We start from the raw sequence: 27450 nt of genomic DNA, 5'->3' as shown, positions 1-27450 counted from the left end.
CCATCGCCTGCACCTCCTCCCCCTCCTCCTCCACCTCTGCCTTCGCTTCCACCACCTCCACCTTCCCCACATTCGCCATAACCATGGAAATAACATTTTTAAGTGCGTACCAATAACCATGGAAATAACATGATTGGTTTTATTGAGGGGAATGTTTTTAACAACACAATAAAAGATATTTGTTTACCTAAAATTATATTAGTTTACCTATTATGTTTTGTTCCACCTTGACTGTTAGAATTTCTATGTGAGCTGGTTTATATGTGACGTGGCTTAATAATTTATTATCTATTACTTCACCTAATTAGATAAATAGACTAAAATGATGATTATATATCCCAAATATCAATATGCCACTTTCTTTTTCCTTTAGCATCATTTAAACTTGGTAATTAGAATTTTGGTTGTCACTTAATAAAATTAACATTTATTTATATTATTAAAAAATGTGAATAAGATTATTTAAGTGATAAATTTTACAATTTCCATTTTAGTATGGATAAAATTTACAATTTCGATTTCATTTTTTTCTTATAAAATTTTACAAATGTTTAATCAATTATATAATTTAACAATTTAAAGCAATATGCAAGAGCTTAAAGCGATTAAAAAAGTTTAATGAATAAGATTTTAGGTAATCACTAGAATATCGCAAATAACCAAGTCTTAGTATATAGATTTACTGAAAATAATTTAATAAACTAGTATACCTATTTATCGTTGAATATGAGATATAGAATATTTAATCATTACAGTGATAATAAATAAAATCTACATTTAAAATAAAACCATTAATCAAATACTTACTTATCTTTGAATATTACACATAAACTAAGATATGTAGATGTCATTATAATGACATGAAAAAGGGCTTTGAGCCTTCTTTTATATCTACATGTTTTTATTTTAAAATTTATTTTAAGTAACAAGGTAGTGGATTCTATTTTTGGTTTGCTATCTAGCTTTCTGTTTTTGATTACATGACATGGATTGTGCTTTTGTTATCTAGCTGTAAAAGCTGGAGCATCTTTCCACATTTTGCAATGTGAACCCTCGGTTGCAAGCAGAATTGACATCAACATCTAAGAAATAAGCAGCGCTGCAATCCCAGCCCTCCGCTCTTAATAAACTTGACAGTCTATGGAAGCAAAGTTCGAGATAAAATTGGCGCTGCTTATCAAACAAGTTACCTCAATGGTCAAGAATCTGCTTATCAAACAAGCTACCTCAATGGTCAAGAATCTTGGTTCGAGACATAATTAGCGCTGCTTATCAAACAAGTTACATCAATGGTCAAGAATCTTGGTTCGAGAGATAATTAGCGCTGCTTATCAAACGAGTTATCTCAATGGTCAAGAACCTTGGTTGCTTTAATTCGATTCAATCTTTGAATTCATATTGGCATTGGCATTGTTGTGCCTCTCCTACTCCTCTCAGAGTTTCCTGAATTGTGTGGTCTAGTCTCGTGTGTCTGTATGTTTGGAGCTCCATGTTGTGTGTGTATGAATGTGGTCTGGTCTATGTTGTTATGTCTATGTTTCTGTCATCTGTTTGGTGTGTCTGTCTGCCTGGTGTGCTTGTATTCTCTGAGAGGTGGAGGCAGAGGCTTGCCTGTATTCTTTGAGAGGCCGAGCTTGTATTCTTTGAGAGGCAGAGGCAGAGGCAGGTATGGCATGAATTATTGAATAAGGAAAACTCTGCCCAGTTAAATGAGGCATCCGGCTCGATCATAGGTAAATGGGGGCATTCTAGTAAATTTATTTTCAAACTCCTTGTATGGATGACTCTAATTATGGGTTGCAAATAAGATAAGCTGAATGAGAAAGAGGAATCGATTTGATTTTAGAAATTTCATTAGCATAGCTCGATTCCTATAAATTAGATCCTGGAGCCTGCAGTTTCTTGGTTTCTATAAATTAGATCCTCTGCATCCATGGTTAGACGATTGCTTGGTTTTTTAAATTAAATCCTCTGAATCCATGGTTAGACGATTGCTTGGTTTCTTTAAAGTAGATCCTCTGCATCCATGGTTAGACGATTTCTTGGTTTCTTTAAATTAGATCCTCTGAATCCATGGTTAGACGATTGCTTGGTTTCTTTAAATTAGATCCTCTGCATCCATGGTTAGACGATTTCTTGGTTTTTTAAATTAAATCCTCTGAATCCATGTCGAGGAGCTTTCTTGGGTTTTTTAATTAGATCCTGTGCATCCATGGTTAGACGATTTCTTGGTTTTTAAAATTAAATCCTCTGAATCCATGGTGAGGCTCTTTCTTGGTTATTTTAATTAGATCCTCTCCAAGGTTAGACGATTTCTTGGTCTTTAAAATGAAATCCTTCTTGGTTTTTTTAATGAATCCATGCTGAGGCGCTTTCTTGTTTTTTTAATTAGATCCTAGACGATTTCTTGGTTTTTTTAATTAGACCCTCTCCATGGTTAGACAATTTCTTGGTTTTTTAAATTTAATACTCTGAATCCATGTTGAGGCGCTTTCTTGGTTTTTTTAATTAGATCATCGCGGTTTCTTAGTTTTTAAGTTAAATCCTATGAATCCAGGCTGAGGTGGTTTTTTAAATCAGATCCTCTGCACCCATGTTGAGGCGGCACCATAGATCACTCATTGCACGGAAAGCCAGGGAAACCGAACCTGCCAATAATATCACTGTTGAATATGGCCGGCATCGAAGGCACTGGCAGCATTTTTGTGAAGATGGAGTTAACAATGACCCTAATTCCCTTAGCAATTTTGAAGGGTGTAATTACATCACCGTGTACGGTGCATAGTGAGAGGCCGGTATCGAGAAGTGAACTTATGGTCAGTTGCCCGATCCGATCATTTTTTCACGCATCGTCTCCCAATGCAGCGGCCATTATTCCTTGAATCTAAGGGCAGGGGCAGGGAAAAAGAGATTGAGCAACACCGTAAGCCTTGCAAATATGTGATATCTATCTATCAATGTGATTCATCCCTGGGAGGTAAGCATTTTCATTTTCTTGACTGACTGAATTCTGTACAGCTAGATAGATAATTGTGACGCTGAGAGATATATGAATATGAATTCTGTACAACTAGCTAGATAGATAATTGTGATGCTGAGAGAGAAATATGAGTGAATTATGTACAGCAACATAATTGTGATGCTGAGAGAGAAATATGAATGAATTATGTACAGCTAGCTAGACAGCTTACATTGTATAATGCCTGTGAGTATACACTATTCTGGTATACACTATTCAGCCCTAGCTTTTCATTAATTTTTGTTAATGCTTGCCTTTTCCTTACCAGTTTGGAGGGCATAATTACACCTCCGTAGAAAGTTGTTGGAACGCGCGACGGATAGCCTGGCGCTCGCTGGAGAAAAGGGTAACCGGTTTGACCGTAGATACATCCGTGAGAGGTAAGCATTGCTACTTGTGATAAAGTCATCCTCAACTAATTGCATTGCGGAAAATAAGGGATTTTATCAGAATTACATATTTAATAGAAAAAACTTCAGATTCTCTGAATTTCTTTATTTTTTTGTACCACCATTTATTTATAATTTATAGTGATAGTTGTGATTACTATGATAATACATTTATGTATTGCTTTATTTTCACTTTCTTTTATCAGTGAGAAAAATAACTATTTTCTTCCTCCAAACTTCCAAAATGGAATCATGGTCAAATTCCAGTTCACATTTAATTGATTATATATTACATTTTAATTTAATGAATATGTTCAATGGGTTGTAGGCTATATGGGACTATGATGACTTGTATTTCATGGGCATATTACTATTGTAGAAAAAGATCCAGACAACCTAGTGCAAATGGTGCAAAGGTAAATTCAAAGCTTCATATTCATTACTATGCTTCTTTTGGTTTTAGTGAAAGTGTGGGCTCCAACTTAGCTTTAGCTCTCTCATTATGGAGTATATTACATCTTCCATAATCTTCCAATTATCAAGTTATATTAGTTACTTTATTAAATTCAATTCAAAAAGTTTTTGTTACTTGTATAGATGACCACTAAATTTTAACAATTTTTTTTTTGCAGATCATAAAAAGGACATGAAGAATATACAAACATGCTCGTATAGATAAAATATCAATATCTACAAGTCATTATAGAATATTTGAATTCATTATGTTATTATGACCCAAATTAAACTAACCTTCATTTATTTTTCTTATTATGTCATTACTTTAAAAACATCATAATAATAAAAGTATTATTTTTTTGAAGGGGCAAAAAGCCCTTTCTCATTGCTCTTGAGGATGGACCATGGCTATCCTCAAGGGTATGTGTCCCTCTCTGCACCTTACTTTTTCATTTGCTTTTATTTATTTATTTTAGAATTAGATATCTTTTAGTTTAAAAGTATGAAATAATACATCAATATAAATTAGAACATGTTAATTAAAAGTTTAAAATATCGAATGAGCTTGAAGTTATGTAAATGCATTTGATTTAATCAATATAATATTTTTCCAACCAGGAGTTTTTGTGATAACTGCACAATTTTTGTATGCTTGTTTAGTGGTTCAAGTTGTGTATGATGAGATTGTATGTTTTTATTGTATAAATTGATTGGTGTGTGGTAATTGCAAAATTATTGTATGCATATTAAGTGATTGATTTGTTGTGTGATGCTTTTATTGTATACATTGATTGATGTGTTTTTCTATTACTTTGTGATGTGATGATGAATTTAAATGCAGAGTTTTGTGCAATGATTGTTGTTTGAGGTTCATTTATATGATTGTGTTTGCAATGAATGTGTGACATGTTCATCTATACTTTCAAATGTGTAAGAATTTTCTTTGTTAATGCTTGGTCTTTATATTATGTTTGTGTATTCAAAACATTTTTGTGGCTGATGACCAAAATTTGATATGTAATGTTTGTATCTTTGTGTGTTTACGATGCTTTTTGTGAAGTTCATTATTTGATGTGTAGTGATTTTGTATGACGATATTTGTTGTTGGGCTTCACTTACATATTTAGCATTTACACTGAATGTGGATGACATGTCTAAAATGTGTGTGAATTTTCTTTAGCATATTCTTTGATTTAGTGCTACATTAATTTTGTATGTTTGGATATATACAATTTTCTATGTATGATGATAAAAAATTTGATATGCAATGTTTGTATCTATTTCTAATTTTGTGTGTGTAATAAGAAAATTTGATGCGATGATGCAATGCTTGTATGTATTTATAATTTTGTGTTTGTAATAAGAAAATCTAATGCCATGTGTGTATGCTTGTCTATTTGCGATGCTTTTGATGTTTGGATATTTGTGTATTTGTAATGCTTGTTATGTTTGTGTATTTATTGTATGGTTGTATTGTCTATGTATTCAGAATATTGTTTGTAATGTTTAAAACTTGAAATGTACTCTTGATTGTGTGTGTCTATGTATTCAGAATATTGTTTGTAATGTTTAAAACTTGAAATGTACTCTTGATTGTGTGTGTCTATGTATTCAAAATATTGTTTGTAATGTTTAAAACTTGAAATGTACTCTTGATTGTGTGTGTCTATGTATTCACAATATTGTTTGTAATGTTTAAAACTTGAAATGTACTCTTGATTGTGTGTGTCTATGTATTCAGAATATTGTTTGTAATGTTTAAAACTTGAAATGTACTCTTGATTGTGTGTGTATATGTATTCACAATATTGTTTGCAATGTTTAAAACTTGAAATGTACCCTTGATTGTGTGTGTCTTTGTATTCACAATATTGTTTGTAATGTTTAAAGCTTGAAATGTGCTCTTGATTGTGTGTGTCTATGTATTCAAAATATTGTTTGCAATGTTTAAAACTTGTAATGTACTCTTGATTGTGTGTGTATATGTATTCACAATATTGTTTGCAATGTTTAAAACTTGAAATGTACTCTTGATTGTGTGTGTCTATGTATTCACAATATTGTTTGTAATTTTTAAAACTTGAAATGTACTCTTCATTGTGTGTGTCTTTGTATTCACAATATTGTCTGTAATGTTTAAAACTTGAAATGTACTCTTGATTGTGTATGTCTGTACTCTTAATTTTATGCATCTTTGATTGTGTTTGTACTCTTGATTGTATGCATTTTTTATCGTGAGTTTGTACTCTTGATTGTATATGTTTTTTATTATGTGTTTGTATTCTTGATTGTATGCATCTCTAATTGTGTGTTTATATTCTTTATCATGTTGTGTGTGTATTTACAATCTTGTATTTATATTCTTGTGTATTTACAATGTTTTTTAATGTAATGGTGAATATATCATATAATGTTTGCGTACTTGTGTATCTATGTGTTTTCAAATGGAATAATGAAAATTTGATGTGATGCTTGTATATCTATAATATTTTTGAATGTAATGACGATTGTTGTTTGATTGGGTTTTTCATTTATTTGTTGTTTGTTGATCGTTGATTATGATTGTGTATATGCTTGGAATGTGAGAATGAACAAAAGTTGATATGGAATCTTTTTTTATTTGCAATAATATTTTTTATAATGCTCAAAATTTGATTTTATTTTCAATTTAAATTTATTTTCAATTAATTAAAGCTAGGGATTTTTTAATGTAATCATAATTCTTGTTTAATTTGGTTGTTGTTTATTTGTCATTCATTGATTGTTGATTGTGATTGTTTATATTCTTGGAATGTGAGAATTTGTGTGAAAATGAACTAAATTTGATATGAGATCTTTTTGTATTTACAATAATACTTTTGTAATGATCAAAATTTTGATGTCTATTTTTCAATTTAAATTTATTGCACTAGAAATTAAATGGGGGGGATTGGGAGAGTGTTGAGTGAAATAATAATATTATAGAGGCTATAAGTGAGGGGTAGCTCAAATGAAATTTAATCTACTGAGTAGGGAAATCACATAGGAGGTGGGGTTGGGGGACTGATGAGTGAAATAATAGTATAACCATAAATTAGGAGTGAGGGGAAGGGGCCAAATGAGCTTCCACTTTCACGTCGTTGGACTCATCAGTAAAGAATTTATATCACAAAATTCTTGAAGCCAAGTGAAGTTCCTTTTAAATATAAAAACATTATTATTTTTATATTTTTATTTATCAAATTTTAAATAATAATAAATCACCAATTTTAAATAATCAATATTATTTCCCTTAAATCTATAACTTTGTCAGTTATTTAAAAATAACTAAAATAATTTTCCTATCTTAACATACCAATATATAAAATGAATTTTATTATATATTAAAATTAATTAAATTATATATATATATATATATATATATATATATATATATATAACACTAATAAAATATTATTATCAATATTTATTCTATTATTATTCTACTAAATTATCAAATATTATTATAAAAACATATGTAATTACAAATATTAATCTTAAAAAACATATTATATATTATTATTATTATGTAAATAATTAATTAATTTATAATTTCATAAATATATATAATACTACCATATCTTTGATATTATTATATTATTAATGTGGTAGTTTCAAATTTTTATTTTTATTTAATATTTTTAAATAAATTTTCATATTTTATTATTATTTTTTATTCATATTTAATATATTAAAAGTTGTTTATAACTATTTTTACATATAAAATTATTTTTAGAATTTTTAGAATATATATATATATATTAAAAATAAAAATAAAATAATATATATAAATAATTTCCCTCCTACATTTTTATTAACTAAATAAATATATCAACTTTTATATCAAATTAATATTTTTTCCCTTTTATAATTTATTTTAAAAAACAAACAATTTTAATTATATTAATAAATTTTAGTAATTTCAATTTAATTTTTATTTTATATAAATAATAAATATATAAATATTTATATAAATAGTAATATTATTATCATTTATTTAATCAATACTAAAAATAATATTTTAAAAAATTCATAATTTTTTTTATTTCATAGAAAATACTAATATTTTTTCTTACGTTATGTTTTAGAAGCTTATGTATATTATTTATTATATATATTCATTATTTTTATGTGTGTTCTCATTTGTTTTGATATCTCATTTAAATTTAAATTTAGATTTATATATTCTTTTAATTATATTAAATATTAATATATGAAAATTAATTTAATTAATTTTAATGTTAATAATATATATTAATATTTTCTGTATAATTTTTTGTTTTATATATATTGAATAAATTAAACTTTTAATTCCACAATTTATAAAAAAAATAAATCATTTTTATTATTTTTATTTAATGATTAAGGTTTTCAATTTATTTTAAATATTTTTTTTATATTTTCATATTTTATTAATATATTGTATTAATAATTATTATATTAAAATTAAAAAAGATAATTTATTTTATTTATAAGTTATTAACTACTAAAAACTTAATAATTTTAATAATGTTTAAAAATATTAATTTCCCGATTCAGGATGACTCCATGATCATAGCTTCTCACTCCAAGACACCCAACATGCAATTCTCACCTGGCTCACCCTCCACACCATGTGTCATGTATTCTAACTCACGCAAACTAGGTGCTGAGTACGATATCCCCATCCTCATGCCCCAACCTCATGCTCAACCCCATAGCCAGTCTGCATTCTCCCTCCAACATTCTCTTTCAGCAGATTTTTTGGCATCATGTCTTCAACCTTACTCTACATAACCATGAACCAGGAAAAGGGGCAAGGAAGATATGCTGGCAGAGGGAGAGGTCATGGGTGTCCCTCCACTAACTTCAATGATGCTACTATCGCCACCTTGTTTGATAGTGGGATTCCTGACTCCATAGATAGGGAAGTCCTAGCTATAGAGGAAGTTGAACTGCGTTGGGGTTGCCCAATGCTTTAGGTACTCAACAATCTCCTCGCGTGTCAGTTAAAGGAGCATTCCTAAGAGAAAACAAAAGCAATTGCCTGGAGTGCTTAGCTCTCTGCTCACCAGAGTCATGGTGTCTCCTCTCTTGGGTGTCTTACTAGATTTCTATGCTTGGATTTTTCACCCAATGCCCTCTCATATTCTTCCCCTGCGCCTTCCCCGTCTAGCTCTCCTTCGGTCAGGTCCTCCTCCCCACCATTTCCTTGTGCCCATGTGGCTCATCCCCCTCCTTCCTAGGCTCTCATCCCTTCAGTGGCTAATGTGCCCTTATCTCCGCCTCACCCTATCCCCTGGGAAACTACATCCTCAAGGAAAACCTAAAGGATACAAGCAGTATGCAGGCTCATGGCACTGCCCAAGTGTAATGTAGTTCTAGCGTGGTTATAAGGTAGTTTTAGTGCAACAAATTCTAACTCTCAGTTACATGGCAAATCATAAGTTGACTCTCTCTCCTCATTTTGATTTCTCTATAGGTCACTTCTATTCCACCACCTCGAAAGCAAACAAACCAGAGCCCGATGGCTCACCGACATACTATTTTCGCACACTGCGCATCAGATCCCTATGGCTCGACTACGCATCTTTCCTATGGCATAACATGTTTCATTTTGCACATTCATGGATCTTCTAAATTCGCTTAATTCTCAAATGCGTGATTTTGATCAATATATGTTTTGTAATGCAAACAACGAAGCTGCAAGGCTTTGTTTTCTCCCAACTGGGGCAGATTCCTTCTACTCTTTATCTTTAGTTTCCTCTTTCTGAGGTAGAGGACACACTCTTGATTTTACTCTACGTAATTTCTTGCATGATAATATAATGTGAGCATATTTACTTACAAAACAAAAATCGTAATTGTAGTTCTGAGGGATATTTTAGTTCGTTGAGTTCGTGTCGTTAAAGAACCTTTACCATTCAGAGGTCACGGGTTCAATTCTCTCAACACTCTTGGGGTTTGGATCCTTAGTTTAGTCGACAAGAGGTGATCCTTTTAGGTAGATCTGGCTAGTATAATATTTCATGGATGTAGCAATCATTGATATGTGGGGATCGTGAATCACATAACCAAAAAAAAAAAAATATCTAATATTTTCAACTTAATATTTATTTCACATAAATGATAATTCAAACTAAAAAAATATGATAATTTCAATTTAAGAGGGGTGCTTTATGGCCTCTAGTAAGTTAAAGTTGTGGAGTATTAATGGGGCTTAAGATGCATTACAAACAACCAAGCTTACGATTATTCTCTTTATGAGGAGATTTAGTTAGCCAAAGAAAAATAGGTAGCTTCTCTCACTATTTTGAGAGAATCCCTCCTTATTTATCATTTGGTGGAGGGCTCCTCTCTCAGGGAAAACCATTAGAAAGTATTATTAAAAGAATTATAAAGGGTTCTCTTCAATAACATATTTTCATATTCTCTGTGATCTCAATAAAGATGTGGACTTGTGTGCAAATGAAGAGTGTAAATTAAGAATGGAAGATTTAAAAATCAATGGCCAAATAAAACCCTCTCCTATTTCTTATAGCTAAATGGATTGACATTGTACAATTATGAAGGATTGTGTTATCAATCAGTTATAGTACAACATGAATTTTGTTTATTGGTGGGTCAGTTTTGTAAGGTATATATGCCTACAAAACACCATTTTTTATTTTCCATTTTGGGGTCCCTTTGGAAAAATTCATACTTCTGCTAGATAAGATGACTCAAGCAAAAGTTTTTGAAGATATAATTATGTACTACCTAATGTATTTATCGTGGTCTAAGTGAGACATGAGTGAAACTTGCATATAAATACAAAATTCTCATTTTGGTTTTAAAAAATATTCTATAATAATAATAATGATGATGATGTTCATAAAGAGCGAGGAAGAGAGAGAGGGAGAGAGGGAAGGAGAGAAGGAGAGGAAGAATAAGTGGAGTAGGAGGAGATGGTGAGGGAGAGAGAGAGAGATTGTGGCAGAGGGTGAGATGGAGGGACAAAAATGGGGACGAGAGAGAAGGGGAGAGAAATAGAGGGAAATGGAGAAGTGAAGAGACATAGAAGAGGAGGGATTGGGAAAAAGATAAGGGGAGGAATAGGGAATGGGAGGGAGTCATGGACATACCGATAGAGACAAGGCGAGAGACAGAGGTGTGTAGGATGGGAAAGGAGGGTTGTAGGGAGAGAGAGATGGGGTAAGTGGAGATGAGGGGATGGGACAGGGGATAAGGAGAGTGAGAGAGAGGGAGGGATGTAGGGAGATATCGAGAGAGGGGGGGAATAAGAGAGAGGGGGCAGAGGGAAAGAGAGAGAGAGAAAGAGAGATGAAGAAGAAAAATAAGGAGGGAGAGGGAAGGGAAGAGAGAGGGAGTGAGTGTGAGAAAAGGAGAGAGATGAAGTGATTATGAGAAAGGGAGAGAGTGGAAGGGAGAGAGGGAGGGAGTATGATAAAGGGAGAGACAGGATGGGAGAGAGGGATGAAGATAGATAGAGTGAGGAAAAGGATGAGAGAGGGAGATGGAGAGATATTGGATAGAAGGAAAGAGAGTAGGGAGGGAGGGGGAGAGAGAGGGGGGTTTGTGAAGGAATGACACAAAGGGGAAGATTTCAATGGATAGTTGGAGAGATAAAGAAGGATAGATAATGGGGGTAGAGAGATACAGAGGGATAGAGATAAGTATAGAGAGGAAGCGAGATAGAGAGATGAAAGGATAGAGAGAGGGGAATTAAGAGGGAGGGAGGAGGTGGAGAGAAGGGGAGAGAGGGAGGAGAGGGAGGGAGATGGGGATGGTAGGAGTGCAAGAAGGGGCGATGGAGAGAGGGAGAGAGAGTGTAAGAGTGAGAGAGTGTGTGACAAACAAATAAACATTAATATAGAGACATAAAGAGAGAGTGAGAGATTGAATGAAAAAGGTAGAGTGAGAGACTCAAAGAAAGGCGAGAGAAGCATAAGGGGGAGAGAGGAGAATGGCTAGAGGGAGAGGGAGAAGGTATAGAGAGAGGAAGAGGAGAAGATGGAGAGAGGGTGTGAAAGAGATAGAAGGGGGGGGAGGGAGCCAAAGTTAGGGTGAGAGGGAGAGGGAGAGTAAAAAGGGGGAGAGAGGGAAGGATGGTAGATGGGGGGTGGGGGGGGAGGTAGATAGGGAGAAAGCGGGGGGGGGGAGGAATTTAACATGAGAGATGAAGTGTCAAAGAGATAGGGAGAGATACAAAGGAACAAGATAAAGAACATCGATGAGGGCTAAAGTGAGTGTGAGAGAGGGAGAGAGAGGGGAGATTAAGAGATAGGGAAATACAAAGAGAGGGAGAGAGGGAGAGGTAGATGGGAAATACATGGAGTAGAGGGTGTCACCAAGAGTGAGGGAGTGATAAGAGGAGAGATAGAGAGAGGGAAGGAGGGAGGGAGAGGGAGGGTAAGTGGATTAGGAGAAGAGGGGAAGGGAGAGAGAGGGATATTGGTAGAGGGTGAGATGGAGGGAGAGAAATCTAGGGTAATCGAGAAGGGGAGAGATAGAGAAGAGGAGGGAGTGCGAGAAAGATAGGGGGAGGGGAGGAATACGGAATGGGAGGGGAGAGGAATAGGGAATGGGAGGGATTCATGGACATAGCTATAGAGACAAGGCGAGAGAGAGATGTGTGAAGGAGGTTGGGAGGGAAAGAGAGAGGGGGCAAGTGGAGGTGATGGGAGGGGGAAAGGGAGAGGGAGGTTGAGACAGACGGAGTGTTGTAGGGAGATATAGAGACGGGAGGGATAAGGGGGAGAGAGAGAGAGAGAGAGAGAGAGAGAGAGAGAAGAAAAATAATGAGGGAGAGGGAAGGCCTACCTCACCATTTCTAGGTTGAGGCATAAAACACAATAAACTATTTAAAGAATTGTAGTCCTCATCGAATTCTTGGAATGATTACATTGGAGGAGGATTTCTCGAGGAGAAATCTCGTTGTGTCGCACTTTAGGATTTTTGGAGCCTGTGTTTACTACCATGTCTCCAAGTAATTTACTAAAGTGTTATAAACCATAAACCATCAACACTAAACCCTAAACCATAAACCGTGAACCCCAAACCCTAAAACTTAAAACCTAAGCATTTTATGATCTATTAAAAATAATTTTGTAACTTTTATTTAAGTGTTTACTAAAATAATTTACTAAGGTGGTATAAAACCTAAACCCTAAACCCTAAACCCCAAACCCTAAACCCTAAACCATAATCATTTAATAACATTTTAAAAAGTGTTATGTAACCTTTTTTAAGTGTTTATTAAAATCTCTTAATAAAGTATTATAAACCATAAACCCTAAACCTTAAACCCCAAACCCTAAACCCTAAACAATAAACCCTAAACCCTACAAACTAAACGCTAAACCATAGGTATTTTATAACATTTTTTAAAGTGTTTCCTAACTTTTATTTAAGTGTTTATTAAAAGAATTTACTAATTTGTTATAAAGCTTAAACCATAATGTGATGACCCCAATAGAATGTAAATATTTAGTTTTTACTACGGTAAAAGACTGAATTTAGAAATGACATTGCAAGATTATCTCATTGATTGTTAAAGGAAGATTTCAGAGTATTTCTTTTATTTTATTTTATGCACTTAAATGTTTAAAAGGAAAAGAATACTCATGATATTGTTGGCAACTCTTGGGAGGGAGTTGGCAAGAAAAGTCATTTATTGGAACTGACTTTAACCACCCTCTCTAACTGAAAATTCCCAAAGGAAAAGGGGAAAAATGACAAAAGGTATGTGCTGCAGAGGCAGGCAGACAGAGAGAGAAAAGAGAGAGGAAAAAGAAAAGTGAGTTGAAGACTAAGTCTGGTAAGGACCAGATAGTCGAGCACACTGTGCACCCTTGCTGAGGATAGGGATCCGGCAAGAGGAAGCTAGGGGGGAGGCTCTGGTCTCGAAAGACGAGTCTCGTGGTTGGGCGGCTAAAAGATTATGCTTAAAAGATTATGCAAGAGCTTGCAGATGACTTATTGAGAACTTAAGGACTGGCAGCAATCAGGTAAGTGAGACTGACCCTTATTTCTCTGTAAGTGTCACAAGTCATTTAAGTTAGACTGTAGATACCTATGAGATAAATAAATAGGTTCTTGGAAAGAATACTACCATTGCCATATTGGTGACATCGCAGTTGTATAGAACAAGCTGCATAGTACAGGTCATATATATATATATATATATATATATATATATATATACTTTGGAACTCTGTGTTCTGAAATGATAGATAGAGACCGAGCCACAAGGCCAGCGACTCGTTCCAGAGCCTGGTGGGACGCGGACAGACCAAGCAAGTTCCGCCGTTCAGATGGAAGCATAAGACAAATCAGGCAAACAACAAGGTTGAAGGCAGTTCTGCCTACTCAAGGCAAAAGAAATGGAATAGAATCGGGTCAGAGCCGAGAGAAGACGGGTTGTTCTCGAAGCCACAGAGAAACTCCAATAATAAAATAATAATAACTATTCAATTAAACTCGGTAACCTTGCATTCACAACTAAAATATACATTTATATATAGCGCACAGAAAGATAAAAGGATATATAATCTTACGGTGTTGAACACCCTTTATGCGCCTTATCTCATGAAAACGAGATATATGGGTAGCTGGGTATCTCGGCACAGGCATTCCTATAGGGAAACGCTGTTACCCGAGACCCCTCTTAAATGAACATGCATGAACCCTCTTAGGGAAGTGTCGGGTCATGAGAACCCTTAATAAAATTAAAATGCGATGAACCAGCAACGTTCAAAGAATGAGAAGCGGCTGTATACATGTTAAAATTTAGAAAACAAACCAAGCGATACCGAGCACTGCCATTAAATTGGTATACAGAACACCGGTTATGAAACCCCGCTGTAGCTCTTGGTACGAGCGGCATGTTAGACCTGTTCCTTGCACAGCGCAGACATATGACCGGCTAACCGAGCCGTCTGCACTGTCCATGGACCGTCATATAAGCCAGATAAACAGACAATGAGATATACAAATCGAAATACCAAATAAACATATGCATAAAAACCCTCATGAGATAATATACTGCGGCAAAAATCAACAAAGGTTGCATGGTCGGAGTTCGAGGCATCCGGGTGGATAGGATTCTCCCCAACCTCAAAAAAAAAATACAAGGAAACCAGTATTTCCACCAACAGAGACAGTAGCATATACTTAACACTGGAATTCATTATAAATACTAAAAGATTACATTGTTAATTGTAGCTGCACACAAGTCGCATGACAGAACGGAGAAAGCCGCAAGGCTGTATTAAACATTAAACAATAAATTACACAGGGTCGATGCCCAAACAGTATCCAATGGTGCCGTGGCCGAAACACCCTCCGGCGTATATCTATATTAATAGTTCAAATACCAAATCACAGTTATACGAATGCAGCATTGCATGCATATAGAAACTTTCCAAACTCAACGCTGGTAGCGTTAGGGTTGATAAACCCATAACCGGCCCAAAGCAGTCATAAAAGCGAGACAGAGGAAGCCTTTCGTAGCCACCTGCGATCAAAATGGTGAGGTTAAAGGTGGGCTACAGATAGGCGTAAAGAAAACCCTCTGTCAGTAGTCTTAGCAAAACAAAGAACAAATATCCTCACTCAACCGCGCACCTGTGGTAGAGCCGCAAGCCCCGGATTTCCATGGGCAGATCTCCTCATCCGCCATGAACCAGAGATGGATACCACTGCATGCAACCATCAAATAATCGTTAGTTGGTTTGAAAAGCAAGGAAAACCCAAATAAATCAACATGCAGTAAGGTAATGAACAGAGGAAATAACCAGTGGAAACGCTGAAGCTTACCTCGCACTTGATGTGGAGCTGGATGAAGCAGCGTGTCGGCTCCTTCATGCTATCGGCGCATAAGGTTACAGTAGCCCGAATGAGACGGAATGGCACGACAGCGGAATAACAATAACCTGGCAAGTAGAAAATAGAACCTTATACATTCACCATCGGGCGGGACATTTGGATGCGTTTCCGCCGTTAGATCTCCCATGGAGAATCTCAGCCTTTGATCGAGCTGTGAGGTTGGCAGAGAATTTATGGCAGCCATCTGCCCTCCACGTGATCGGACCGGCGAAGGGAACGCTGCGTACACTCGTCACATGGCAACGCCGTCGGCAGTCTCGGGTGGCACACTCGGACAGTACCAAGGAAACAACCGAAGCAACCCAAATAATTAACCATAATATGCATCGTTTGCCAAAGTGCTATACATATATATAATAATTCAACATAACATGAGTCAACGGTTAACAACATCATAGTTGCCATGATAAAGATATATGTGCGGCCTTATTATTACAACATTATAGTTGCCGTGGTGAAGATATATGTGCGCCTTATTATTATTCGTTATTGTGATGTCTCAACATGCGTAGAATAGTCCACGGTTAGCATACCATATGCATAATATAAGTCTGCGGTAAATCTATGTTGGTAAATGATAAGCATACGATGTTTAATTATTTGCAAAACATAATATAATTGTGCATAGAGATGGTGAGTTATTTACCAAGGACTTGTGTTGTTTATAAAATAAAAAATAAAAAAAAATTGCTGAGGGTACAGGTATGTGACAAATTGGTATCAGAATAGAGGTTCCCATACTGTGACCTCTGGGAACGAGCCTAACCTGCTAAATGGGAGGTGATCATAGTGTTGTATTTTTTGTAGCTAAACTGTGTAAGTAACTTACAGTGCTAATATTTCCTTAATTTTATACCAGGAAAGAAGAAAGAAGAATCACAGAAGACATTAGAGATTAACAGTAAAAATGCAGAAAGCTGACAGCACTCCGCACAGGCCCACAGCAGAACAGGTACCTGCAACCAAACCCAGAGACAACCCAGAGCTGTGGGTACAGCTTGGGGAGGAAACACGGAGCACGAACCTGGCTATATTGGAGACAGTCCAGGACTTGAAAAATGAGATGGCCCGGTTGCGGGAGGATAATGCACGATTAACAATGGAGCAAGAGAGAATTTTGAGGAGTCTGTCAGGGAGGCAGAACCCTCCGTTAGCCAATCCTAGTGCGGAACAGCAGAGAATGACGGAGGAACAGCACGATCAAGTGGAACCTGAAAATTCGGAAGAAGGTGAGGATCAATCTGGCAATGCATCCGAACTGCAAACCTCAAAACGTCAAAGGGTAGAACTGCAAGGAGAATTTCGGAAAATCAAACCCCCACACTTCGATGGAGAGCAAGAGGAGGCGGCTGAAGCATGGTTAATTAATATGAACAAATATTTCCAGCTATATGAGTACGACCATAATTTGAAGGCACGATTGGCTATCTTCCAGCTGCAAGGGAAGGCAACCCTGTGGTGGGAGGAAGTCAAAATTGTTAAAGGGGTAAGTGAACGAACCATAACGTGGGAAAAGTTTAAGAAGTATTTTAAAGAGAGATACTTGACGGAGCGCTTTTATGATGAAAAGGAGAAGGAGTTCCATGATCTGCGATTAGGACAGCAGACCATGGATGATTTTATTAATCGTTTTACTTCCCTGCTTCGTTATGTGCCTTACCTGAAGGAAGAAAAGGCCAAAGTGCAAAGATTTGTTAGCAGTTTACCCATGTATATGAGGGAAAGGATTGAATTTGACAATCCTAGAACAATGGATGAAGCTATTCGCAAGGCCAGAATCTGTTATCAGCAGAACAAACAGAAAGGAGACATTTCCAATAGGAAATGGAGTGAGAAAAAGAATAGTAAAACTGCTGGAAACAGTAAAGGAGGTCGAGGAAGCGGAGTTAAAGGAAGCAGTAAAGGGCAGAACAATAGAGCAGCACCCAGAGGTTCGTTCAGAACTAAGACAATCGGCGAAACCAGAATGGGTGAGCAATCTGCCAAGCTGGACAATGAAGGAATAACCAGACCTCCAGTGCAGTGCTAGGGTTGTGGCGGACCGAATTACATCAAGAACTGCCCGCAATGGAAGGGAACTGATCAGATATCCCAGATTCATGAGGCGTCAATTGTCGGCGATGTGGGACGAAGTGTGCCAAGGATAAATGCAGCCCTGGACGATCGCCAGGCGGAATACTAGCCCACCATGGTCGAATTTGAAGATAAAATCTCAAAACTTTCAATCACTATTCTAATAGATCCAGGAGCTACTTTAAGTTATATTAGCCCAAAGATAGTTGAACAGTGTAAATTACAACCTGAAAAATTCAGGAACCCTTGGCTGGTACAACTAGCTACGGGGGCTAAAAGGCGAGTAATGGCAAAGATTAATAACTGTCCCCTAACAATAGCAGGACAGCCAGTGGTAGCAGATCTGAATATGCTTCCACTTGGCTCATATAATGTCCTAATCGGAATGGACTGGATGGAAAGGCATTGGGCAATAGTGAACTGCAAGACGAAAATCATTCGATACAAGGATGATTTTGGAAAAGAACAAGAGATGCAAGGGATTATACGACCAGTTCAGGTCCGACCAATCACCGCATCCCAGCTAGCAAAGTGCATCAGAAAACGGTGCCAGATATATGCCATTCAGGTGGGATATGCAGAAACCAAGGATAAAATGGCCACACTGGACAATATTCCGGTGATAAAAGAATTCGCAGATGTGTTCCCGGAAGAGATCCCGGGGTTACCTCCTAAAAGAGATATTGACTTCACCATTGAATTGCTACCGGGGGCTGCCCCAGTTTCGCGGGCACCTTATAGAATGAGTGTACCTGAGTTAGCCGAATTGAAAATTCAATTACAGGAATTTCTAGACAAAAATTACATCCGTCCTAGTGTGTCTCCATGGGGAGCTCCGGTGCTATTCGTCCGGAAGAAAGACGGAACCCTCCGTATGTGTATTGATTACCGACAGCTAAACAAACTCACAATCAAAAACAAGTACCCCTTACCCCGGATCGATGAGCTTTTTGATCAAGTCAAAGGGGCAACGGTATTTTCTAAGATTGATTTGCGATCTGGATACCATCTGATCAGAATTAAAGAGGAGGATATCGCAAAAACAGCTTTCAGAACCCGGTATGGACACTACGAATTTGTAGTGTTACCTTTCGGGTTGACTAATGCACCCGCCACCTTCATGTGCTTAATGAACAGTGTGTTCCATCAATTTCTAGACAAATTTGTGCTGATATTTATTGATGATATTTTGGTTTATTCTCGTTCAAAGGAGGAGAACGAGGAACACCTCCGATTGGTACTACAAACTCTTAGAGAGCATCAGTTGTATGCTAAACTCAGCAAGTGTGACTTCTACAAAGAAGAGATTCAGTATTTAGGCCATGTAATTACAAAGAAAGGGATTGCAGTGGACCCTGAGAAAATAAAGACCATAATGGATTGGCCTGTACCTAAGGATGTGGCAGATATCAAGTCCTTCATGGGACTGGCCGGTTACTATAGAAGATTTGTGGAAGGCTTCTCGAGGGTAGCATATCCTATCACTTCCTTGCAGAAGAAAGGAAGGACATTCAAATGGACCCCAGAATGTCAGCAAAGCTTTGAGCGACTCAAGCATTTGCTCACCTCTGCTCCCATCTTGAGTATAGCTGATCCTGACAAGGATTATGTAGTATGTACCGATGCTAGTCGAGAGGGCGTGGGCGGCGTGTTAATGCAAGAAGGAAAAGTGATCGCCTATGAGTCGAGGAAGTTGAAGGAGCATGAGCAAAAATATTCTGCCTACGACTTAGAATTGGCAGCCGTCATACATGCACTTAAAATGTGGCGGCATTATTTGCTAGGAAGGAAATTTCTGTTGTTAACAGATCATCATAGTTTAATAAACTATTTCAGCCAGCCCACCCTGAATGCAAGGCAAGCCCGTTGGGCAGATTTCTTAAGTGGATTTGATTTCGACATCAAACATCTGAAAGGCAAAGAAAATCGCGTGGCTGATGCACTAAGTCGAAAGGTGCAATGTTTATACGAAGTTACGCTCAGTAAATGGGAGAATTCCTTGCACGAAAAGATAAGAGCGGCAGCAGACCACGATGCAGAATATCAGCAAATGAAACAGCAAATACCACTTTCCGGCAAGGAAAGTCAGCAGGGGTATGAATTAAGTGAGGATGGAATGCTGCTCTATAAAAAGAGGTTGTTTGTACCTAACGACAACAATCTTAAAAATCTGATTTTGGATGAATTTCATACCAGCCACTACGCAGGTCATCCTGGATACCAGAAGATGCTTACTGCGCTTCGAAGGGAATATTATTGGCCTGGTATGAAAAAGCACGTGGTTGAGTATTTAGCGCGGTGTTTGGAATGTCAGCAGATTAAGGCAGAACACCTACATCCAGCAAGGTTATTGCAGCCCTTGCCCATTCCGGAATGGAAATGGGAGATCATATCCATGGATTTCATAACTGGACTGCCTAGAACAAGGAGGAATAATGACTCTATTATGGTTGTAGTAGACAAGCTAAGTAAGGCAGCACACTTTATACCCGTGCAGTCTACCTACAAAGTAGTACAAATTGCACACATTTTTATGCAAAACGTGTTCAAACTGCATGGGCTTCCAAAGACGATAATATCAGACCGAGATGTAAAATTTACATCTGCCTTTTGGAAAGCATTGTTTACAGAACTGGGTACGCAGCTGAATTTCAGTACAGCTTACCATCCCTAGACTGACGGACAGACAGAACGAGTAAATCAGATTGTTGAGGACATGTTAAGAGCATGTGTCATGCAAAAACCAACGCAATGGGAGGATTATTTACACTTGGTAGAGTTCGCGTACAACAACGGATACCACACCTCAATCCAGATGTCTCCATTTGAAGTTTTGTACGGACGGAAATGTCGTACGCCCTCAAGCTGGAGTGGGCCGGAAGATAAATTAAGGTTGGGGCCAGAAATGCTCAAGGAAATGGAGGACATGGTAAAAAGAGTGCGGTCTAATTTAAAGGCTGCCCAGGATCGGCAAAAGAATTTTGCAGATCGGAAGCGAAGGTTCAAAGAGTATCAGGTGGGCGACCATGTTTATGTAAGAATACAAGCTCGGAAAAGTACCTTGCAATGGAGTGGTTGCGCTAAACTCGCACCCCGCTATTTTGTACCTTTTCAGGTCTTAGCAAGGGTTGGGCCGGTAGCCTACCAGCTTGCTTTGCCAAGCCATATTAGAATTCATAATGTATTCCATGTTTCCGTGCTTAAAAAATACATTTACGACCCTAAGCATGTGATCAAATGGCAAGACATACGGGTAAGGACTGAATTCAGTTGAACTATTGATACATATTTTTGAAAATAGAAATTAACTGATATTATTGATGATTGCAGTTCGAACTGGAAGGAGAGGTCCTTTTCGAACCGCTGAGCATTCTCGACCGGAGAGAAGTGCAGTTGCGGAAGTGAGTTATTACCCAAGTTAAAGTGCAGTGGCAGCACTATGGGCCTGAGGAGGCCACCTGGGAAGATGAAGAGCTTCTTACGAAGGCTTATCCGGGACTGTTTGTTAACAGCAGACATCGGGACGATGTCTAATCTCAGGAGGGGGAGATGTGATGACCCCAAGAGAATGTAAATATTTATCTTTTACTACGGCAAAAGACTGAATTTAGAAATGACATTGCAAGATTATCTCATTGATTGTTAAAGGAAGATTTCAGAGTATTTCTTTTATTTTTTTTTATGCACTTAAATGTTTAAAAGGAAAAGAATACTCATGATATTGTTGGAAACTCTTGGGAGGGAGTTGGCAAGAAAAGTCAGTTATTGGAACTGACTTTAACCACCCTCTCTAACTGAAAATTCCCAAAGGAAAAGGGGAAAAATGACAAAAGGTCTGTGCTGTAGAGACAGGCAGACAGAGAGAGAAAAGAGAGAGGAAAAAGAAAAGTGAGCTGAAGACTAAGTCTGGTAAGGACCAGATAGTCGAGCACACTGTGCACCCTTGCTGAGGATAGGGATCCGACAAGAGGAAGCTAGGGGGGAGGCTCTGGTCTCAAAAGACGAGTCTCGTGGTTGGGCGGCTAAAAGATTATGCAAGCGCTTGCAGATGACTTATTGAGAACTTAAGGACTGGCAGCAATCAGGTAAGTGAGACTGACCCTTATTTCTCTGTAAGTGTCACAAGTCATTTAAGTTAGACTGTAGATACCTATGAGATAAATAAATAGGTTCTTGGAAAGAATACTACCATTGCCATATTGGTGACATCGCAGTTGTATAATACAAGCTGCATAGTGCAGGTCATTATATATATATATATATATATACTTTGGAACTCTGTGTTCTGAAATGACAGACAGAGACCGAGCCACAAGGCCAGCGACTTGTTCCAGAGCCTGGTGGGACGCGGACAGACCAAGCAAGTTCCGTCGTTCATATGGAAGCGCAAGACAAGTCAGGCAAACAGCAAGGTTGAAGGCAGTTCTGCCTACTCAAGGCAAAAGAAACGGAATAGAACAGGGTCAGAGCCGAGAGAAGACGGGTTGTTCTCGAAGCCACAGAGAAACCCCAATAATAAAATAATAATAACTATTCAATTAAACTCGGTAACCTTGCATTCACAACTAAAATATACATTTATATACAGCGCACAGAAAGATAAAAGGATATATAATCTTGCGGTGCTGAACACCCTTTATGCGCCTTATCTCATGAAAACGAGATATATGGGCAGCTGGGTATCTCGGCACAGGCGTTCCTATAGGGAAACGCTGTTACCCGAGACCCCTCTTAAACAAACATGCATGAACCCTCTTAGGGAAGTGCTGGGTCATGAGAACCCTTAATAAAATTAAAATGCGATGAACCAGCAGCGTTCAAAGAATGAGAAGCGGTTGTATACATGTTAAAATTTAGAAAATAAACCAAGCGATACCGAGCACTGCCATTAAATTGGTATACAAAACACCGGTTATGAAACCCCGCTGTAGCTCTTGGTACGAGCGGCATGTTAGACCTGTTCCTTGCACAGTGCAGACATATGACCGGCTAACCGAGCCGTCTGCACTGTCCATGGACCGTCATATAAGCCAGATAAACAGACAATGAGATATACAAATCGAAATACCAAATAAACATATGCATAAAAACCTCATGAGATAATATACTGCGGCAAAAATCAACAAATGTTGCATGGTTGGAGTTCGAGGCATCCAGGTGGATAGGATTCTCCCTGACCTCAAAAAAAAAATTCAAGGAAACCAGTATTTCCACCAACAGAGACAGTAGCATATACTTAAAACTGGAATTCATTATAAATACTAAAAGATTACACTGTTAATTGTAGCTGCACACAAGTCACATGACAGAACGGAGAAAGCCGCAAGGCTGTATTAAACATTAAACAAGAAATTACACAGGGTCGATGCCCAAATAGTATCCAATGGTGCCGTGGCCGAAACGCCCTCCGGCGTATATCTATATTAACAGTTCAAATACCAAATCACAGTTATACGAATGCAGCATTGCATGCATATAGAAACTTTCCAGACTCAACGCTGGTAGCGTTAGGGTTGATAAACCCATAACCGGCCCAAAGTAGTCATAAAAGCGAGACAGAGGAAGCCTTCCGTAGCCACCTGCGATCAAAACGGTGAGGTTAAAGGTGGGCTACGGATAGGCGTAAAGAAAACCCTCTGTCAACAGTCTCAGCAAAACAGAGAACAAATATCCTCACTCAACCGCGCACCTGTGGTAGAGCCACAAGCACCGGATTTCCATGGGCGGACCTCCTCATCTGCCATGAACCAGAGATGGATACCACTCCATGCAACCATAGAATAATCGTTAGTCGGTTTGAAAATCAAGGAAAACCCGAATAAATCAACATGCAGTATGGTAATGAACAGAGGAAATAACCAGTGGAAATGCTGAAGCTTACCTTGCACTTGCAGCGGAGCTGGATGAAGCAGCGTCTCGGCTCCTTCATGCTATCGACGCGTAAGGTTACAACAGCCCGAATGAGACGGAATGGCGCGGCAGCGGAATAACAATAACCCGGCAAGTAGAAAATAAAACCTTATACATTCACCATCGGGCGGGACATTTGGATGCGTTTCCGCCGTTAGATCTCCCACGAAGAATCTCAACCTTTGATCGAGCTGTGAGGTTGGCAGAGAATTTATGGCAGCCATCTGCCCTCCACGTGATCGGACCGGCGGAGGGAACGCCGCGTACACTCGTCACATGGCAACGCCGTCGGCAGTCTCGGGTGGCACACTCGGACAGTACCAAGGAAACAGCTGAAGCAACCCAAATAATTAACCATAATATGCATCGTTTGCCAAAGTGCTATACATATATATAATAATTCAACATAACATGAGTCAACGGTTAACAACATCATAGTTGCCATGATAAAGATATATGTGCAGCCTTATTATTACAGCATTATAGTTGTCGTGGTGAAGATATATGTGCACCTTATTATTATTCGTTATTGTGATCTCTCAGCATGCGTAGAATAGTCCACGGTTAGCATACCATATGCATAATATAAGTCTGCGTTAAATCTATGTTGGTAAATGATAAGCATACGATGTTTAATTATTTGCAAAACATAATATAACTGTGCATAGAGATGGTGAGTTATTTACCAAGGACTTGTGTTGTTTATAAAAAAAAAAAAAAAATTGTTGAGGGTACGGGTATGTGACACATAAACAGAAAACCTTATACCCTAAACATGAAAACATAAACCCTAAACCCCAAAACCTAAACCCTAAACCCTAAACTCCAAACGCTAAACCCTAAACCCTAACTATTTTATAATAATTTTAAAATTGTTTTGTAACTTTTATTTAAGTGTTTATTAAAAGCATTTTTCAGAATTTTGTAGACCCTAAACACTAAACCCTAAACATAAACCCAAAACCCCAAACCTTAGACCCTAAATCCTAAACCCTAAACCATAAATCCCAAACCCTAAACCGTAAACCCTAATTATTTTATAACATTTTAAAAAGTATTTTCAAACTTTTATGTAAGTGTTTAATAAAAGAATTTACTAAAGTCTTATAAACCCTAAACCCTAACCTCTAAACCCTAAACACTAAACCCTAAATCATAACCCTTAGGTTTTGGTGTTTAGGGTCTATGTTTTTGCGTTGAGGGTTTAGGGTTTTGTGTTTATGGTTTAGGTTTTATAACACTTTAGTAAATTCTTTTGACTAACACTTAAATAAAAGTTACAAAATTCTTCTTAAACTCTTATAAAGTTCTTAGGGTTTAGGGCTTGGGGTTTAGGACTTGGGGTTTAGGGTTTAGGGTTTAGGTTTTGGGGTTTAGGTTTTAGGGTGTATGGTTTAAGGCTTATAACAAATTAGTAAATTCTTTCAATAAAAACTCAAATAAAAGTTACCAAACGCTTTTAAAAATGTTATAACATGCCTACAGTTTAGGTTTTAGTTTATAGGATTTAGGGTTTAGGTTTTATTTTTTAGGGTTTAGGGTTTAGGTTTTATAAACATTTATTAAGAGCTTTTAATAAACACTTAGAAAAGGTTACAAAACACTTTTTAAAAAGTTATTAAATGATTATAGATTAGGGTTTAGTGTTTCGGATTTAGGGTTTAGGGTTTGGGGTTTAGGGTTTAGGGTTATAACACTTTATTATATTCTCTTAATAAAAATTTAAAAAAGTTACAAAAATATATTTAAAACATTATAAAATTCTTAGTATTTAGGGATAGGGTTTATGGTTTGGGGTTTGCGATTTATAACACTTTGAAAATTTCTTTTAATAAGAACATAAAAAAAAAGTTACAAAATGCTTGTTAAAATGTTATAAAATGCTTAGGCTTTAGGTTTCGGATTTAAAATTCTATAAAATGCTCACAGTTTAAGGTTTATGGTTTATAAAACTTTAGTAAATGATTCTAATAAACACTTTAAAAAGGTAAGAAAATGCTTGTTAAAATGTTATAAAATACTTAGGGTTTAGTGTTTAGGCTTTGGGGTTTAAGGTTTTGGATTTAAAATGTTATAAAATTCTTACGGTTTAGAATTTAGGGTTTATAACATTTTAGTAAATTCTTTTAATAAACACTTCAAAAAAAGATACAAAAAACTTGTTAAAATGTCATTGAACGCTTAGGGTTAGGTTTATGGTTTAAAATGTTGTAAAACTCTCACTCTCTCTAACTCTTGCTCTATCTCACTCATGCTATCTCTCTCTCACAGTTTAACGTCATATAAAATGCTTAAATTCTAGGGTTTATGGTTCGCAAGAGTTTAGTAAATGCTTTTTATAAACAGTTAAAAAAGGTTACAAAACACTTTTTAAAATTTTATAAAATGATTAATGTTTAGAGTTTAGGGTTTAGGTCTTATAAAACTTCAATAAATTCTTTTAATAAACTCTTAAAAAAAGGTTACAAAACAATTTTTAAAATCTTATAAAATGCTCAGGGTTTATGGTTTAGAATGTTATAAAATTCTTAGGGTTTAGAGTTTAGGGTTTAGGGTTTAGTGTTTATAACACTTTAGTAAATGCTTTTAATAAACACTTAAAAAAAATACAAAACACTTATTAAAATGTTATAAAATGTTTAGGGTTTAGGGTTTTAAAATGTTACAAAACACTTGCTAAATTGTAATAAAATTCTTAGGGTTTAGGGTTTATAACAATTTAGTAAATTCTTTAAATAAACACTTAAAAAAGTTAAAAACGCTTGTAAAATGTTATAAAATACATAGGGTTTAAGGTTTGGGGTTTAAAATGCTATAAAGTGCTTATGGATTAGGGTTTAGGGTTTTTGGGGTTTTTATGGTTTAGGGTTTTTTTGGGTTTATGGTTTTTTATCATTTAGGGTTTATGGTCTTTTAGGGTTTATGTTTTCTATGGTTTATGGTTTTTTAGGGTTTAGGGTTTTTTAGGGTTTAGGGTTTGGGGTTTAAGGTTAAGGGTTTAGGGATTACGATGCTTAGGTTTTACAACACCTTAGTAAATGGTTTTAGTAAACACTTAAATAAAAGTTACAAAATACTTTTTAAAATGTTATAAAATCCTGAGGTTTTATGGTTTTAGGTTTAGGGATTAGGGTTTAAGGTTTAGGTTTTGGAGTTTAAGGTTTAGAGTTTATAAGATCTTAGTAAATGCTTTCAAGCTTTAGGCATTAGGGCTTAGGGTTTATAAGACCTTAGTAAATGATTTTAAGGTTTATCCTTTAGGTTTTAAGCATTATGATATAGGGTTTGGGGTTTGGGGTTTGGGGTTTACGTTTTGTAACACTTTAGTAAATTCTTCTAATAAACACTTAAATAAAAGTTACAAAATGCTTTCTAAAATGTTATAAAATTCTTAGTGTTTAGGGTTTACCGTTTGGGGGTTACGGTTTGGGATTTAGGGTTTCGGGTTTAGGGTTTAGATTTTAGGGTTTATGGTTTAGGATTTATAATAGTAAAGTTACAAAACGCTTTTCAAAATATTAAAAAGTAGCGTTAAGTTTTTAGGGTTTAGAGTTTAGGATTTATATATACTCATAAAATTCTGGATTTAAGAGATCTGTGGTTTGTATCTTTTGAATCAGTGACTAGAGAATCCACAGTATGAACATTTTTATGCCAACGTTTCAAATCCCAAATGGGATCCATCATCAGGACTTATGAATGATGATAAAAGAAGAG

Source organism: Pinus tabuliformis, chromosome 6 (assembly GCF_031772625.1).
Source record: "Pinus tabuliformis cultivar Carrire ecotype Pingquan chromosome 6, CPIR1, whole genome shotgun sequence".
NCBI lineage: Eukaryota > Viridiplantae > Streptophyta > Pinopsida > Pinales > Pinaceae > Pinus > Pinus tabuliformis.
This window is presented reverse-complemented; position numbering follows the sequence as displayed.